The sequence below is a fragment of the Macaca fascicularis genome, chromosome 8 (genome assembly GCF_037993035.2).
Source record: "Macaca fascicularis isolate 582-1 chromosome 8, T2T-MFA8v1.1".
NCBI lineage: Eukaryota > Metazoa > Chordata > Mammalia > Primates > Cercopithecidae > Macaca > Macaca fascicularis.
This window is the reverse complement of record NC_088382.1, coordinates 66,807,073-66,823,403: the sequence shown is the minus strand read 5'-3', so window position 1 is coordinate 66,823,403 and position 16,331 is coordinate 66,807,073.

The following is a 16,331-nucleotide window of genomic DNA, read 5'->3' as shown; positions in this document are numbered from 1 at the left end:
ATTTTGTATTTAAACTTAAAAGAGGTTGACTTTGAAGCAAATTATGATGATGTTAGGATGACATATGTTTGCGTGCGATTGAGCAGCTTTACTTGTTTCCTGTTAGAATTCTTTGGCTTCTTTAACTAAACCAGATCCGGGAGACAGAAAAGCTTAATGTTTCATTCTTAGTTACTCAATATTTCTGTTGTTGTGCCAAAGATGTCAATCACTTTTCAGACTAAATTCCATTCCAAGTGAAATAATCTCTCCCCTCTGCTAAAAAGAAAACCCTGTAAAGGCCAGGGGACCCTTATTTCACATCACCCAGAGTCAAGTTGAAGGTACCAGAAATAGACTTCTCACACAACGGTTGGCTGTCGGTAGAGTATGGCTGGAAAACAAGATGAGACCTGGGAGAAAATGATTAGCAAAACTAAATATATTTCTTCTCTCAATAATTCAAATTAAAGGGAAAAAATAGAGACGAGAAGTTAGCATGATAGCAAGAAGGGTCTATGATGTAGACAGGAACTAGACAAGTTGTCATGTGGAAGCTGAAGTGATGAGGAAGTAGAAACCATGAAAACCAGATGCAGGCTGTGGATAGAGGCTGAGAACTTGAGCCATCTCATTAGAGCATAGCTGAGGCCCTTGAGAGTGGAGCAGCTGAATATAGAGCCACGGTGTGCTTTTACTAGGACCTTGTTGTTTGGGATTTCCTTGGTCCTGTGCTCATATCATCTCCCATTAACCATCCTCCTGCTCCCATTGCTTGAGATAACTTGACTGAGTCTCTCCGGTCTTTGGATCACGAGCTTTAGATTCTATTTCAACAAGAACTGATAGCAAGGACTTGCCTCCCTGAAAAAAGTTTGTGGTAGAGTATCTTGAGCAGGGGTGGAAAAATTCCTCTTTTACTGAAGTCAAATCTTACTTTTCTTCATAATTTCAAATTTTATCTTAGATTTAGAAGGTACTGTGCAGGTTTGTTACATGAGTTTATTTCCTGATACTGAGGTTTGGGGTATAAATGATCCTAGCACCCAGGTAGCGGGCATAGTGTCCAACAGGTAGTTTTTCATCCCCTACTCCCCTCCTATCCTCCCCCATCTAGTGGTCTGCCGCGTTCCCATCTTTATGTCCAATGTGTACCCAGTGTTTAGCTTCCACTTTTAACTAAGAACATGTGGTATTTGTTTTTTTTTGTTCCTGCATTAACTTGCTTAGGATAATGGCCTCCAGCTGCATCTGTGTTGCTGCAAAGGATATGGTTTCTTTTTCTATGGCTGCATAGTGTTCCATGTATATATGCACCACATTATCTGTCCCCAGTCCACCACTGATGGGCATGTGGGTTTAGTCCATGTCTTTGCTATTGTGAATAGTGCTGCAATGAACATATAAGGGCATGTGTGTTTTTTTGTAGAACAACTAATTTTCCTTTGGGTATATACTCAGGATTGAGATTGCTGGGTTGAATGACAGTTCTGTTTTAATTTCTTTGAAAAATTTCCAAACTGCTTTCCACAGTGGCTGAACTAATTTACCTTCCCACTAGCAGTGGATAAATGATCCCTTTTCTCTGCAGCTTCTCCAGCATCTGTTGTTTTTTGATTTTTTAATAATATCTATTCTGACTGATATGAGATGGTATCTCATTATGGTCTCAATTTGCATTTCTCTGATGATTAGTGATGTTGAGCATTTTTTTATGTTTGTTTTGGCCACTTGTGTGTCTTCTTTTGAGAAGTTTCTGTTCGTATCCTTTGCCTGCTTTTTAAAGGGGTTGTTTTTTATTTGTTGAGTTGTTTAAGTTCCTTACAGATTTTGGATATTAAACCTTTGTCAAATGCATAGTTTGCAAATATTTTCTCCCATTTTATAGGCTGCCTGTTAAATCTTACTTTAATTTGCTGAGCATGTGAAGAAAAGAAATATGGAATAATGAAATGCCTGAATAAGAATGTATTAAATAAGTAAAGAGCTTTCTCTAAACTTCCAAGTACAAGTGATAAGTAACATAAACAGCAACTAACAGACTGTTTCCAAGTGGAATTCCAGATAAAACTGTTTTAAATAAAAGAATAGACATATTTATAACGAGCACATTTATAGAAAATTTCACCTTAAATATTTAAGAATAGTTTCACTTATATACGTATTATCTCCTAGGAGGCCTTATTTTATCATGCCCCATTTTCAAACTCCTATTCATTCTTCAAAGTGTAAGTTAAATAATACATTTCCTAGGCAACATTTCCCAGATTTCCTAACCTTAATTAGTTTTCTATTTTAGGGTAATTGAACTTCTTTTTCAGCATTAATCACTTGTTTTGTTTGGCATAGTTGTTTCTGTGTTTGTGTACTGTCCCTTCTAGCCTGCAAGTCTTTGCAGATCAGGTTTTGTTTTTGTTTTGTTTTGTTTTTTTCAAGTATTAGGAGAAAGGAAATAACATTCAAATATACTAAGGTACTATTTTTATTCACACATTCTTCATGGAGACACTCCCTTTTTTTAGCCATAGACATGTGTTGGGCTGGGGAGAAAGAGTATTGTTCTAGTAGAAATGCAAAAAGAAAGAGTTGGCTGGGCAAAAAGAAAGAGTTGGCTGGCCATATGGCTTATCCCTGTTGTCCCAGCATGGAGGGAGGTCAAGGAGGGCAGATTACTTGAGCCCAGGCAGGACCAGCCTGGGCAACATGGCAAAACTCTTGTCTCTACAAAAATATATATATATATATAAAATTAGCTAGGCATGATGGCACATACCTGTAGTCCCAGCTACTTGGGAAGCTGAAGTGGAAGGACTACTTGAACCCAGGAAGTCAAGGCTGCAGTGAGCCAAGATTGCACCACTGCACTCCAGCGTAGGTGACAGAGTAAGAACCTGTCTCAAAAAAAGGGTCAATATTCATATGAGAGACAATATAATATACATCAGAGATTTTCCAAATTACAAAAGAGAGCCTCTTTTTAGAGAAAAGGGTGTGTGTGTTAATTAAAAGATAATGCCCTACAAAAGCATGTGTCACTTACAGTTAAAAACAAACAATAGTTAAGAGAATTGATAGACAACCAGATGATTCTGGAGGAAGGGATTAGGGTTGACCAGTTTGGAAGGGCTGGGAGATGAAAGAGACAAGAGAAAAGAGACCAAGGGACATGTGGATCATGAGGGACCTCAGGCAGAAGAGGGCATCAGCATCAGAGACTGTGCAGCTCTGTAAGATAATCTATGGCCAGCACCCACCACTTGGGCTACACCAAGAAAATCACCCCAGAAGTCTATATTAGTCTTCTGGGGCTGTCATTAAAAAATACATAAGCTGGGTAGTGTAAGCAACATATTTTCTCATGGTTTTGGAGGCTAGAATTTCAAGATTAATATTCCCATGGATTTGGTTTCTCATGAGGCCTCTCTTCCTGACTTCTCACAGGGCCTCTCCTCAGTGTGTATGCATGGAAAGAACAAGAAAGAGCAAGTTCTTTTGTGTCTCTTCTTATAAGGACACTAATTCTATTGGATCAGGGCCTGCTATAAACTAAATTGTGTCCTCCCAAAATTCTTACATTGAAGCCCTAACTGTAAATTTATTGCATTTGGAGATAGGGCCTACAAGGAGGTAAGTAAGGTTCAATGAGCTGATAAGGACGTGGCCCTGAACCAATAGAACTAGTATCCTTAGAAGAAAAGAAACACCAAAGCTTTCTCTGTCTGCCACATGAGGGCACAGTAAGAAGGTGGCCATCTGCAAGGTAAGAAGAGAGCCTTCACTAGAAATGGAATCAGCTGGAACCTTGATCTTGTACTTTCCAGACTCCAGAACTCTGAGAAATAAATTTCTGTCATTTAAACCACCCAGCCTGTGGTGTTTTGCTATAGCAGCCCAGGTAGACTAGTACAGGGCACTGCTGTTATTATCTCATTCAACTATATCTCCTTAAAAACCCTGTTTGCAAATATAGTTGCTTCAGGGTTGGGACTTCAACATATGAATTTACGGGGTGGACACAATCATTCAGTATCCATTGTAGTGAGTTCCACAGCAGTCCTGCACTGCAGACACTGCAGAGCTCAGTTAGGAACTTGCTTCACAGCCATCTATAGAGGACATACCATCTACACATGCCCGCACCTTGCCCATTGACTGTCTTGTAGGAAGATGCCTGCCTTTGCCTTCAGCCATGGCTCAGCCCGTCCAAACCACCCCATGTGGACAGCCCTAACTTCAATGGCAAAGGACTCAAATCCATGAGTTGAGTTGTCCAGAATCACACTGCTAGTCAAAGAAAAGGACTAATTCCTTGATCACTTCCATGCTACTCTATTGCTTATTACTGTAAAACAATTGTTAATTATCAGAAATAATGGAGAATATGAATAAAAATGAGTAAGTGAAAGTGAAGATTATCCTACATATTCATGTAGCAATATAGCTCTATGTATGTCCCCATTGAAACTTTCAGAATTATGCATCCATTTCCTGACTTCAACTCTTTTTGTGAGATGTGTACAAATAGTGGACAAAACCAGGTTTAAAAATGGGATTGAATAATTCACAAACAATAATCTGCCTGTTGATGTTTGAAAATTAATTGCAGGCATATTTCTGTCTAACCTTGGAAGCAGCATTCATTTTAAAGATGTAAAAGGAATTTTAATAAGAATGTTGAGTTTGGCTCAACCTGAATTAGAATAAATGATATAGCATTGTTTTCCTCTTTGTTTGCAAAGACCTCTCAGTTTTTCTTTTTATTGTCACTAGTGATGAGCCACATTCTTATGTGGGCAGGATCTGTTTTGTGCTTCAGTTTAAGTGTCTCCGTTTTTACTGGAACTTTGCCTCCTAGAGCGTGAGGGTGACACTAAGGACTGAAAAGGGACATCTGTGGCCACTTCATCAGCCGCACACTTACTCATTAACAAGAAAGTGTTTATTGTTTCCTTGTGGCTCAAAGTCCTGCATTTATCTAAATTCTTAAGAGAATTCTTTTTTGTTAAATGAAGTGCAGCACTCCACTGTTCTTTCCCTGCCTTCCCTTTTACTTTCCATCCCATAGGTTGACTCGAAGATGAGAGACTGAAGGCAGGAGGAGAAACTGGGAGCACTGAAAAGGAGAACAAAGAAAAAAAAGCAACTGAGATCCACTGTGCAGGGAATAGGGCCTGATGGCTGAATGAAGAGCAGAAGAGAGGGGAGAATCAAGGATAGCTCCAATAGTGCCACCTGGGAGACTGGAATTCTGTTCTTATCCTTGGGAAAAGGTGTCTAAATGTTCAAAACATATTTCCAGACTTCCCAGTGCACTGGAACATTAGGGCAGATTTCAGTAGAAAATGGTGTTGATGTAACTTACAAGGCTTGGGATGTGACAAATAATATAGGTGACAAATATAACTTCAGAAATTGGGAGGGCCACCCCTTTTCCACTCTTCTACAATAGATTAAAGATTTTAGTGAGTTCAGCCACATCACAGGAGGTCCACTGGCCTCAGGTGAAGCGCATACTGCTGCGGGATGGAAGGGATTGTGATCGCTTCTGTTTCCCACTCTTCTCCATTACCGAGTAATGAAAAATAAAGTAATAAAAATTCTAAATATGGAGCGCTATTCCTGAAAAACATTAATAATAGCAAAAAAACTAAATTAGGACAGACCATCTATTCCCATTTTCACTAAAAAATTTTTATTTCAGTAGAAGCAGGCATTGTATATTATTGTTGATGTTAATTACATAATTTGATGCAAGCTGAAATTTTGAAACTTTATAAGAAAAAAGATCCTAAGTAATTATAACTGATTGTGTTCATTGTTAAGGAAAGGTTATGTCAATAAATTTAATGAAATAACTCAGTAATGATAAACAGGATTTCTCAGACACATATCATTAAATGTGGCAAAGGAAGGCATTATGTTGCTTCGTTTCTGGAATAGAAAGTCAAATTTAATCATATTAGATGGCAAATTGCTATTAAGTTACTGTATTCTCCCTGGAGTCTGGCAGCATGACTCTGTATCCTGACCCGTTGCCATCAATTAATATTCAAGCAATTGCTTAAGAAGATTAACAATCATAGCATGAGTTAACTCAATTTTGCCTATGGTTGAAGTACAATTAGCTGTTCTCTGTTATTGTAAAAACCATGAAACCTTATTAGAAATATTATGTTAAGCAGAGATGAACACAGCAATGCTCTCTTATAATTCTTTATGGATATTGGAAAATTAGTATTTTGTCAATTCTTGTCTCAGAAGTCACATTTTTATATCAAAATTTTCAATTTTCTTTATAAGTTAATCCAGTTTATTTTTCACTTATTTACGTCTATCTTTTTCTAGTAGAGAGTAAGCCTCATAACATTCAGGGAGCGTCTGTCCTGTTTAGTGCTATAACTCCAGTGTCCCAAGCAGTACCTGGTTGTTAACAAGAGCCAAATAAATGATGAATGAAGAAATAAAAGTGCAAAAGAGAACTAAAATAATCCAACAGGGGCAAGAACAGAATTGCAAGTTAAAGGTTTATGAAGAAAACTTCTACATAATATAATTGGTTCACTCCTCTGAGTGATGAGTTAGAAGCCAAGGTTCTGGATTTCCATGTAATCAAAAGCACAGTTTCTCCTGGCAAGGGTAGGTGAGGCTGCCCTGCATTTCCTGCTTGCCTGGTTAGATAGCTGCCCCTGACACCATAGGACACCCATATTTATCAGTTTAGATGCCTTTTCTTGGTAAATTTCAGGACAGAGCCTGACACATTGGACACACTGATTACCATTCCATTGTAATCAGCAGAGGCATGTAAAAGAATTCCAGATAATTTAGTTTATGAACTTAAATTTACAAAAAGCCACCCTCTCTCTGTAAATGCTAGACCTGTATATTCTCTAATATGTTATTTTTTCACTTGTTTTAAAAGCTACTAGCTATACTTCACAGGGTTGAAAATCTCCAACACTGACTCTACCTCGTGTATCAGCTGAAATATTTCCTGTCCATAGTATAAGTTTTGTGCTGCTAGACTTCAGCTCACTTCTTTTTTCTGAAAAAAAATTTAACACCTTAAGTCTGACCTTTAATAAAATCTCTTACACCAAACGTACAGATGAAGGAAATTCACTGCAGAGGTAAAGAAATCTTGGGATTTTTTTTTTCTGTAGTAAAAACAAACCTTGCCAGGGTTTCACCCAGCATGAGCCCTGAGGACAGGCATTATTCAATCATTTACTGTCAAGCATTTATTTAGTTCCTAATAGAGTTTGACCAGTACTTGGCCTCAAGGGTGCCAGGAGAAACAACGTATGCATGGGCCCTCCACACAGGAGAGGGGAGAGATGTTGAATAGGCAAGTTCAATGATATGTAAAGAATATTAAATTGGGCAAATACAAGGAGGAACCACTCTGCAAAGCAGGGGAACAGAAGCAAGTTGAGGGTAATGAAGCCCTTCCTAAGGCAGACACTTAAACTGCACTATTCCATTAGGCAGTGCAGAGACAAGCAGAAAGAAAACGATCATGATCGTCAGCTTTTCTCCAAGGTCTAACTGGTAGACTCAGCCTCTCAGCACCCTCATTCAAATTTGGGGGAAGAAAATCTGATGGACTCAGCTTGAGTCAGGTGTCCACCCTTAGGTCAGTGAGCAGCGGGCAGTTCAGAGTGGTAGGACTGCCCAAACATGCCCTGTGGGCAAGGCTTTTGCCAGGCCTGTTAGAGGCACGACCGCTTCCCTTAGCAGGGACAGAGGATGGGGAAGTAGCGACTATCTGGCACATAAAGTTTTCTTCTTATATATGAAATTTCAAAGATGCTTTGCCAAACATAAAGATGTAGCTTCTCAGAAATCTAAGTGTCATAGTGGGCCATGGATTCCCAAAACACCCCCCAGGTTTGGCGATTTGTTAGGAGGATCCACAGGACCCAGCACATAGCTGTACTCATGGCTAAGTTGGATTACAGAAGCAGGGCTCAAGGAAAATCATGAAAGTGAAAAGGACATTGCGGGAAAGTCAGGGGAAACCAAGTACAAGATTTCAGGGTATTTTCCCAGTGGAGTCACACAGGGTGTGTTTGACTCCGCAGAAATGAGCTTTAACACCACGTGGGAAATGCTACCAATCATGGAAGCTCATTTGAGACTCAGAGCCCAGGGGTATTTTATTGGGTCCTGGGCTTACAGCCAACCCTTGCCTAGGACATAACCAAATTCTAGACTTCCAGAAGGAAAGCAGGTGTTCAGCACAAACCACATCGTCTGTATAAACAGTTTAGGTACATTGAGCTTGTTGGCATCATTTCAAGAATTGCAAGAAGACTCCCAGTTCTCAGTTCCCAGACACCAGGCAAGGGCCAGCCTTGCCAGTGGGCCTTTCAAAGGAGAGACGTTAGCCCTGCTATGTTAACTCTCCTGCACACATGCTGTGTCTACAAATGGACTCACTCTATCTCTAGGCAGAAACAGGCCAAATTGATATTCACACTGTGGGGTACAGCTTATATGATATTTATCCATGAGCAACACGTTTGCCTTTTATTTGTACGGTTGATTCTGTATCTTAAACATGGCTCATTTTCCCCGAGCACCAAGTGTCTTATTTAACATAGACCATCAGCACAGAGTGACCATTTGTTCAGGGGATTGTAGGTTTACCTGCTTCTTTAATATTTCCAAGTTTTTCAACCGCAGCTGGCCACTGAGAATTAATGCATTTTATCTCATACAGAGATCAGTTGTCCTTCATATCAGTTTGAAGTTCAGACCACAGGGATCATTATCTGTGGGCAGAACTATAAAGGGTACTGTAAACGTAGCTCCTCAGTGACGCTCTGCAGTGTCTGGAAAGGCATTCAGGCCAAGTCTACCCCGAGAGAAAACCAGCTGACTCTGAATATTCCAAGCACAGAGGAGGCCCCAAGGTTTCCTTCCTTGTTTCAGGATATCTTTTGGTTGGGTGGTCCCTTGCCTGTCTTCCTCTTCCTCTTCCTCTTCTCACCTTCGTTTGCTTTGATCTCTTCTGCTCGTCAGTTCGCTTCTCCAGGATCTTGGCTCCAGCCCAGTGGGGTTCTAAAAAGTCTTAAAATCATGTTGATTGTGGTGCCCAGATCCACAAAGAAAGGGCAGCTGTAAGAGGCAGGCCTTTTCCATTCTTTGGCGTGGCAGGTCTAAGATACAAACAAGCCTCTCACCTGCTAACACTGCCTGCCTCTCACAGCAGAACGTCAAAGCAGAAATTGCCAGCAAAATTGTGGCTTCTGCGTTCTATGTTACAAAGACTTTCTTATCACCAGAGAAAAGAAGAGAGAGAACTAAGAGGCCAGCGGGGCAAAAAATTTCTTTCTGCCACCTATTATCTCACCATTTCTAACACACTCACCATGTACACTCTGCCTTTTGACATCTGGGTGTAATCCTCACCCAGTTTGGGAAGTCTGTCTTCAAGGAATTATGGAAGACAAGCACGGCTTCAGGACAGGAAGGCGGGATTCCAGTCTTGACTATTGCTGATTTTATCCTGATATTTTGCTCTGGTAAATGACTTTCCCTTGAGTAACTTTGAATGGGATTGCATTGGAAACCATAATGATTAAGTTTGAATTGTAGAGTGGCCTTCCTGAATGCTTGTGGAATTAATCTGAGGAGAAACTCCACGGTTACTTTTTTGTACATCCTTGAGAAAAATGAAATTTCTAACTGCTTCTGCTATTTTCGTTTAACTCACTAGGAAGCTGAATGTCACAGTGTCTGAAAAAATTAGCTAGCTGCACTTGAGTAGTCAGTTTTAAAGTTACTTCACAAAAAATTTTAAAGCTATAAGGAAAAGAATTCTACTTTCCCCCAAATTGTGCCTAATCATGTTCTCTGTAATGAATGGCACTTATCACTGGGGAAGGAACTGGAACAGAGGGAGCGTAAGCGAGATTGTCACTTTTACTCCACGTATTTCTATATTGAATAGAATATTTTATATTTTAACAATGAATATATACATATTTGTGGTGTATTGTGTATATATATTAATATTTCCATCTTTCTCCAGTTTTTTTTTTTTTTTGATACAGAATCTTGCTCTGTCCCCAGGCTGGAGTGCAGTGGTGCAATCTCGGCTCACTACAACCTCTGCCTCCCGAGTTCAAGCAATTCTCCTGCCTCTGCCTCCCAAGTAGCTGGGACTACAGGGGTGCAACACCTCACCCAGCTAATTTTTTCTTGTATTTTTAGTAGAGACGGGGTTTCACCATGTTGGGCAGGATGGTCTCCATCTCTTGACCTCATGATCTTCCAGTCTCGGCCTCCCAAAGTGCTGGGATTACAGGCGTGAGCCACTGTGCCTGGCCCTTTTTCCGTTTTTTTTCCAGAACAGTGCAGGGCAAGCTAGAAGAGTATCTCTTAAATTTAAGAGATGATGTGGTGTAATGACAGCTATAACAATTGTTATCTTTTATTCAGTATTTATTATTGAAGGCCTTACTAATTAACTTTTATTGAGCACATACAATGAGCCAGGCACTATGTTATACATTTTATGTGCATTGTTGCATTTAGGACTTGAAGTTACACACAAGATAGGTTTTATCATCTTCTGCTATACCCAGCTAAGGATACTGACCTTCAGTTAGTCAAAGAAACTGACTAGCTGTACAGCTACTGAGAAACAGAGCCAGGACATGCCAGCAGACCAGCCTGCATGCAAACCCTGTAGAAGGGAGACCATGTAGTAGAGTGAGCACACACGCGCACTGAAAATTGATGGAATTCACATCAGCCTCCACCACATAGAGGCTGTGTGAACAATGGGAAAGGAATCTCATCTCTCTGTACCTCAGTGTTCTTGTCTGGGAAACACAGGCCCTATTTGTAAAATGAGAGTAATAGTAGACACACCTCATGTTATGGACTGAATATTGACATCTCCCAGCAAATTCATATATTGAAGCCCCAACCGCCAATGTGGAGCTGAGGCCTTTGGGAGGTGATTAGGTCATGAGGGTGGAGCCCTCAAGATGGGATTGTTGCTCTTACAAAAGGAGAGCTTTCTTTCCTCTCTCCCTCTCTTTTTCCCTCCGTCTGGGCACCACGCAAGGACACCCCAAGGACCAAGAATTGGGCCGTCACCAGGAAGTACATCTGCAAATGCCTTGTTCCTGGACTTCCAAGACTACAGAACTGTGAGAAATACTTATGTGTTGTTTAAGTCACTCAATTTATGGTATTTTATTATGGCAACCAGAACAGACTAATATACCTTATGAGGTGGTTATGAAAATTAAATGAGTCGATCTTAGGAGGCACCTAGTGAAACTTCAGGACATGTTGGCTACGATTTGTATCCAACAATTTTTTTTTTATTTATTTAAAGAACTATGTTTTTAACTTAGGTTTCACAGAAATACTCAGAGGAGTATTTCACAAAAATTCACCTGACTCGACATCCAAACTTTGTCCTCCATGTCACCCGGGAACTGAAACCAAAGCGGACACAAATGTGGTCCCCAACCTCTGTGACCTGAGCTGAGTCTCTGGATCTCTGCCAAGATCCTTTTCCTTGGCTGCAGGCTGAGATGACACCAGCACCTTCCTTGGAGGGGACTGCAAGGTCATGGACCCCTTCCTGGAAGTGCTTCTCACTGGCCTGACTGTGCTGAGTGCCAGCACCATCACTGCCTGACCAGCAGCTGAGATGCTCAGAGCCAGCGCGTTGCTGGGTTCTCTAAACTTCCTTTGATCATGTAGATGGTGATAATGATTGTATACTGCTTCTGAAAGTTAAACTATCCAGGACAGATAAAAATCTTTTTGTGTGTCAAAAAACTGTACACCAAATGTATATTATTATTACTAAGATCAAAAATGCATTTTTCTTGTGAAGTTATAACTATTCCCAGTATATATTGGGATTTGTACAACACTACCCAAAGTGTCCCAAGATGAAACTTGCTCACACTTCAACACCCTTGAATCCCACAGCTATTTGAGGTCTTTTATGCAAAGTACTATGTTAAGTGCTCTAGATCCATTCTTCCTGCCAAAGGTTTTCTTTGTGATCTGTTGTTCCATACCATATTTCTTTCAGCATGATACAACACAGCTGAATGATACAGAGTAGACTGTATGAAATGAAAAGTAAAGAAAAACAACTCACCTTAATTTCCCCTAGCATTTGGAGTCTTTCCAGAATAGTATATATAAACCTATTTTCCATAGTGAATTATATATACATAATTTCATTTGGAAATCAAGGCAAAGTTTATGAAACACATGATTTCACAAAGTCTTTCTGAAAATGAAAAACCATCCAATTTTACATATTAAAGAACATTAGGGAAAAAAACCGGAAGAGTCACTAGGGCTTAGGTAGATTTTCTTCTATGCAATTGGAAAAGATGGGAAGAAACTGTTTAGGCAGTGGAGAATAGGTTCGGTTTTTTGTCAGGGAACCGGGTGGGAGGAGAAGATACTTGTTATCTCAGAGGCCAGGAAGTGCATCTGGGAGGAGACCAGGGGTAGGCAGCAGATGCCAGGGTGCCCCTCGCACATCTGACACGGCAAAGAAAAGTAAGGGGCAGGGACCACTTTAGAGAGCCATGAGCAGTGAAAGCAAATGAACAACAAAGAATTGCCATAATCCAGTTTTTAAAACATTGGTGTTGTCTACTGCAGACAGAGTACATTTTCCAGTTTATTTTTTAAGAAACTTTAACTCTAACATATCTTTGGGTTTCTGGAGGAGATGACAACATCCAAGAAATGAGAATATAAAGTTACTTAAACTTTTTCCTTAAGCAATTTCTTTCCTTAAATTATAATCAAAGCAAACTGATGACACCAGTGATATTTTCTATCTGAAAATTTTTCTCTCATTTGTGTATAAAATTATGTTTTCTTCTACTTTTTAAAATTCATGTTCCCCTCACTCCAACTAAGCTATTCGTTTTATAGTTTTTGTGTTAGATCATTATTAGAGAACCTATTACTGTTAAACAGTGTTTCATAACCTTTATGACATCATCAAAACCATAGTCCTTCTCCACCCTCTTTTAAGATGAAGCAACAACAACTATGGCTTATTATGATCTTTTTTGCAAGGTTCAGTGGAAAAATATTTAAAAGGAGGGGCATATACAGTAATTAAATGATGCTCTCTTTATCTTGGACAACGGCAGAGAGTTTTGGTCACCTCAGTGACCAAAAACAAAACAAAACAAAATGTCAGCAATGACGCCTCAGACAAGAGGAATGCAAGATATTGTTGTTGTGAACTCTATCTTTGGTGTTGGTGTTTGATTAATTATTGTCCTCCAGAATGGAAACGGGCCCAAGATCTTAGACTTCCTGGTTTGAGCACTTTTTGACCTACCTGGCATCTTTCTGTAATACTGAGCCACCAATTTTGATAAAATCCAAAAAATATAGTAAGTCTTGATACAGAGTCTTAATGATGTATTAAAGATTTGGGATGAAAGTCAACTTGATTTTCTAAGGAAGTCATTATGCTGTCAATATGATACAATAGAGCTGAATGATATATAGTATAGGTTTTATAAAATGAAGAGTAAAGAAAAACAATTTGCCTTAATTTCCCCTAGCATTTGGAATCTTTCCAAAATAGTACATACAAACCTATTTACCAGTGAAAAAAAGAAATGGACAGTTTGGAGAATATTTACTGTAAAAAATAAAGAAGTAATAAAGGATGGACCACATAAACTATGAAAATGTGATAAATTAGAATTTCTACCATCTTGGAGAAGTAGCAAGTAAAGAAGTGTGTTTGTGTGCAGGCGTGTGTGTATGCGTGTGTGTGTTCATTAGGTGTGTGTATTAGTCTAACACCAATCCAAATATCTGGGATACTTTTCACCTTTTGGCTCTGTCTTTATATTAGCATTGGAGCCAATCTTACTCTGTGTAAAGGGGAATTTTAGAAACCCTGAGTTCACTGATTTCTGATTCTACTAACAAGGCCGTTATCTTTTTGTCATGCTTTTGTTTCTATGGTTGAAGCCAACTTTTATGCCTATAGACAGGGATGATGTGATAAACACAATATATAACAACGGATATGGTAATATAAACTAATTTATAACATCATATGCAAATCAAAGCTAAACACATGCATTTCCTGCTCTGATCATGATGAAGTGGCTTGCATTAGATAGGCTTCGTACAAAACACAACTATAAAAACTGTAAAGAATCCACGAAATTATGATTGCTGTTGAAAAGCATGAGAGCAATCAAGTTGGCAGGACTCAAAACACTATAGTCCCTGAGGGCAGGCAGACACACAGAAGCAAGCTCCATTCACCCTGCTTCTGCCTTGAGAGTACTTGTTAAGTCACAATGCCATGGAAGATTTTTGTCAGAAGTTTGCAGTTCTGCTAGGTTGAGGGGAGAGGTTGGATCCAGATCGTCAAAGAAGCTGAGCCTGGATACAGGAAAAGAGGGAAACTCAGCTAAGTGAGCACCCAAATCTGTGTGCAATCTCCCATTGAGGTGTTAACCAACTCCTAAGCTGTTCAATTTAAAACTCCAAGAGATCCTGCAGAAAACAGTAATTGGGCCAATAAAGTACTGAGCAGATATCTTAGCAGCCACAAGGTGCTTGGAGGACAGAGGTACAGTTCAAGTTCTCTTGAAAATAGAAGAACCCTGGTCAACACCCCAGGTTCTCAGTTGACATCACAGAAGCGCCACAGAAATAGATCAACCCTAACAAACTTAAAGCTAGTAGGTAATCTGCTTGTTGTCTATCTGCCTCTCAGAATAAAACTTAATCATTTTAGAAGGAAGAAAACACATTTCATTTCAGAAGATCTACTAATTTTAATACACAATGTCCAGCATCCAGTCAAAAATGACAAAGCATGATACAAAGTGGAAGCAAAGACTCAAACATCATTACACAACTCAGGGCTTCCAGTAAGCCTGCCTGGAAGGGGTACATCTTAGTTCATGCTCACAGGAGGATTTAGAAAACGAGGGAAGGGCAGGGACGTAGGGAACAGCACTGACAGAGCTGAGAGGCACAAAAAAACACAGCGTGTTCAGGAAAGTATCAGCCCTTCCCCTGCGTGTTACTAGTGGGTGTATGAGTCAGAAAGTGGTCAGGACAGGACTTGGCCGTGGATTCCTGAGGGTATGTACTTCAGCCAGTAGCCAGGTTCTCAAACTGTTTTAATCCCTGTAACTCATTCTCTTCAGTGAAATTTTAGATATAAATCACAAAACAAAAAAAGAGGACTTCTTCAAGTCAAAAGGGGTCTAGCATATTCGTGGTCCCCAGCTGCCACCCCCAACTCTTGATTTTTTTGAACCCCAAGATGTTCTTCCCCAGAATCTTTTAAGATTCCAAACATTTGAAAAATTACTCTGTGAGTGACAGGCCAAAGAGATTTAATGGTTGAATGAATTAGCCAGGTTTCTGCTTCAGTCAATAACTCTGGAAATTGGGTGGGGACAAATTTAAGATGATCATGCTGGTAAAAGGGAAAACAGATAAGGGATTATTGCAATTATTAATGTGAGAGATGATGGCACTGGGAAAGATGTGGAGTAGGGGAAGGGTTAGAGAAAGTTTCACATGGGAAATTGGGATGGATTGGATGTGGGTGGTGACAGACAACATCTTTTTAAGAAGAGGCTTATCAAATGAGTGACCAAGGGGTTTGGAACAGTGGAGGCACTCTGAAGAGAGACTGCATTAAACCTCTTGTATTTGGAAGTGATTTCAGAGGGGAGAGTGGCAGGAGTGTGTGTATGAGGAGGTAGTGGGGGGAGGTGGGTAAGGAAATGGAGAGAAGAGGAAGAGATCGTTTGGGCTGGCATTCAGAACATAAACAGATGTAATCAGAGAAGTTATAAAGAAAGTATATTCACTGGAGACATCCAAAATTATTTAGAGTCCAGAATAATTCATGAAAACTATGTAATTGAGAACAACCGTGTCTCAGCTAAAACGAATAAGCCTTTGCAAAGTGTATTAAATGGTTTGGGTTCTAAGGCTATCAAGACTACAGCTGATGAACTGCAGAAACAAATTGCTTCATAAGCAAATAATTACTTTAATTTTAAAGGAAAAAAATATACCAATATCATCAGGAAGATGTGTTGTTGGCACTTACATTTAATCATTTGTTTTGCAACAGACCAAGAAAATGAAACTGGTCCAACAGAATTTTAATTAGGTACATTTCCACTGCATTATGCATGTCTTTCTGAGTTTCAAAAATCTTTGGCTGGGCACAGTGGCTCTCGCCTGTAATCCCAGCACTTTGGGAGGCCGAGGCAGGCAGATCCCAAGGTCAGGAGATCGAGACCATCCTGGCTAACACGATGAAACCCTGTCTCTAC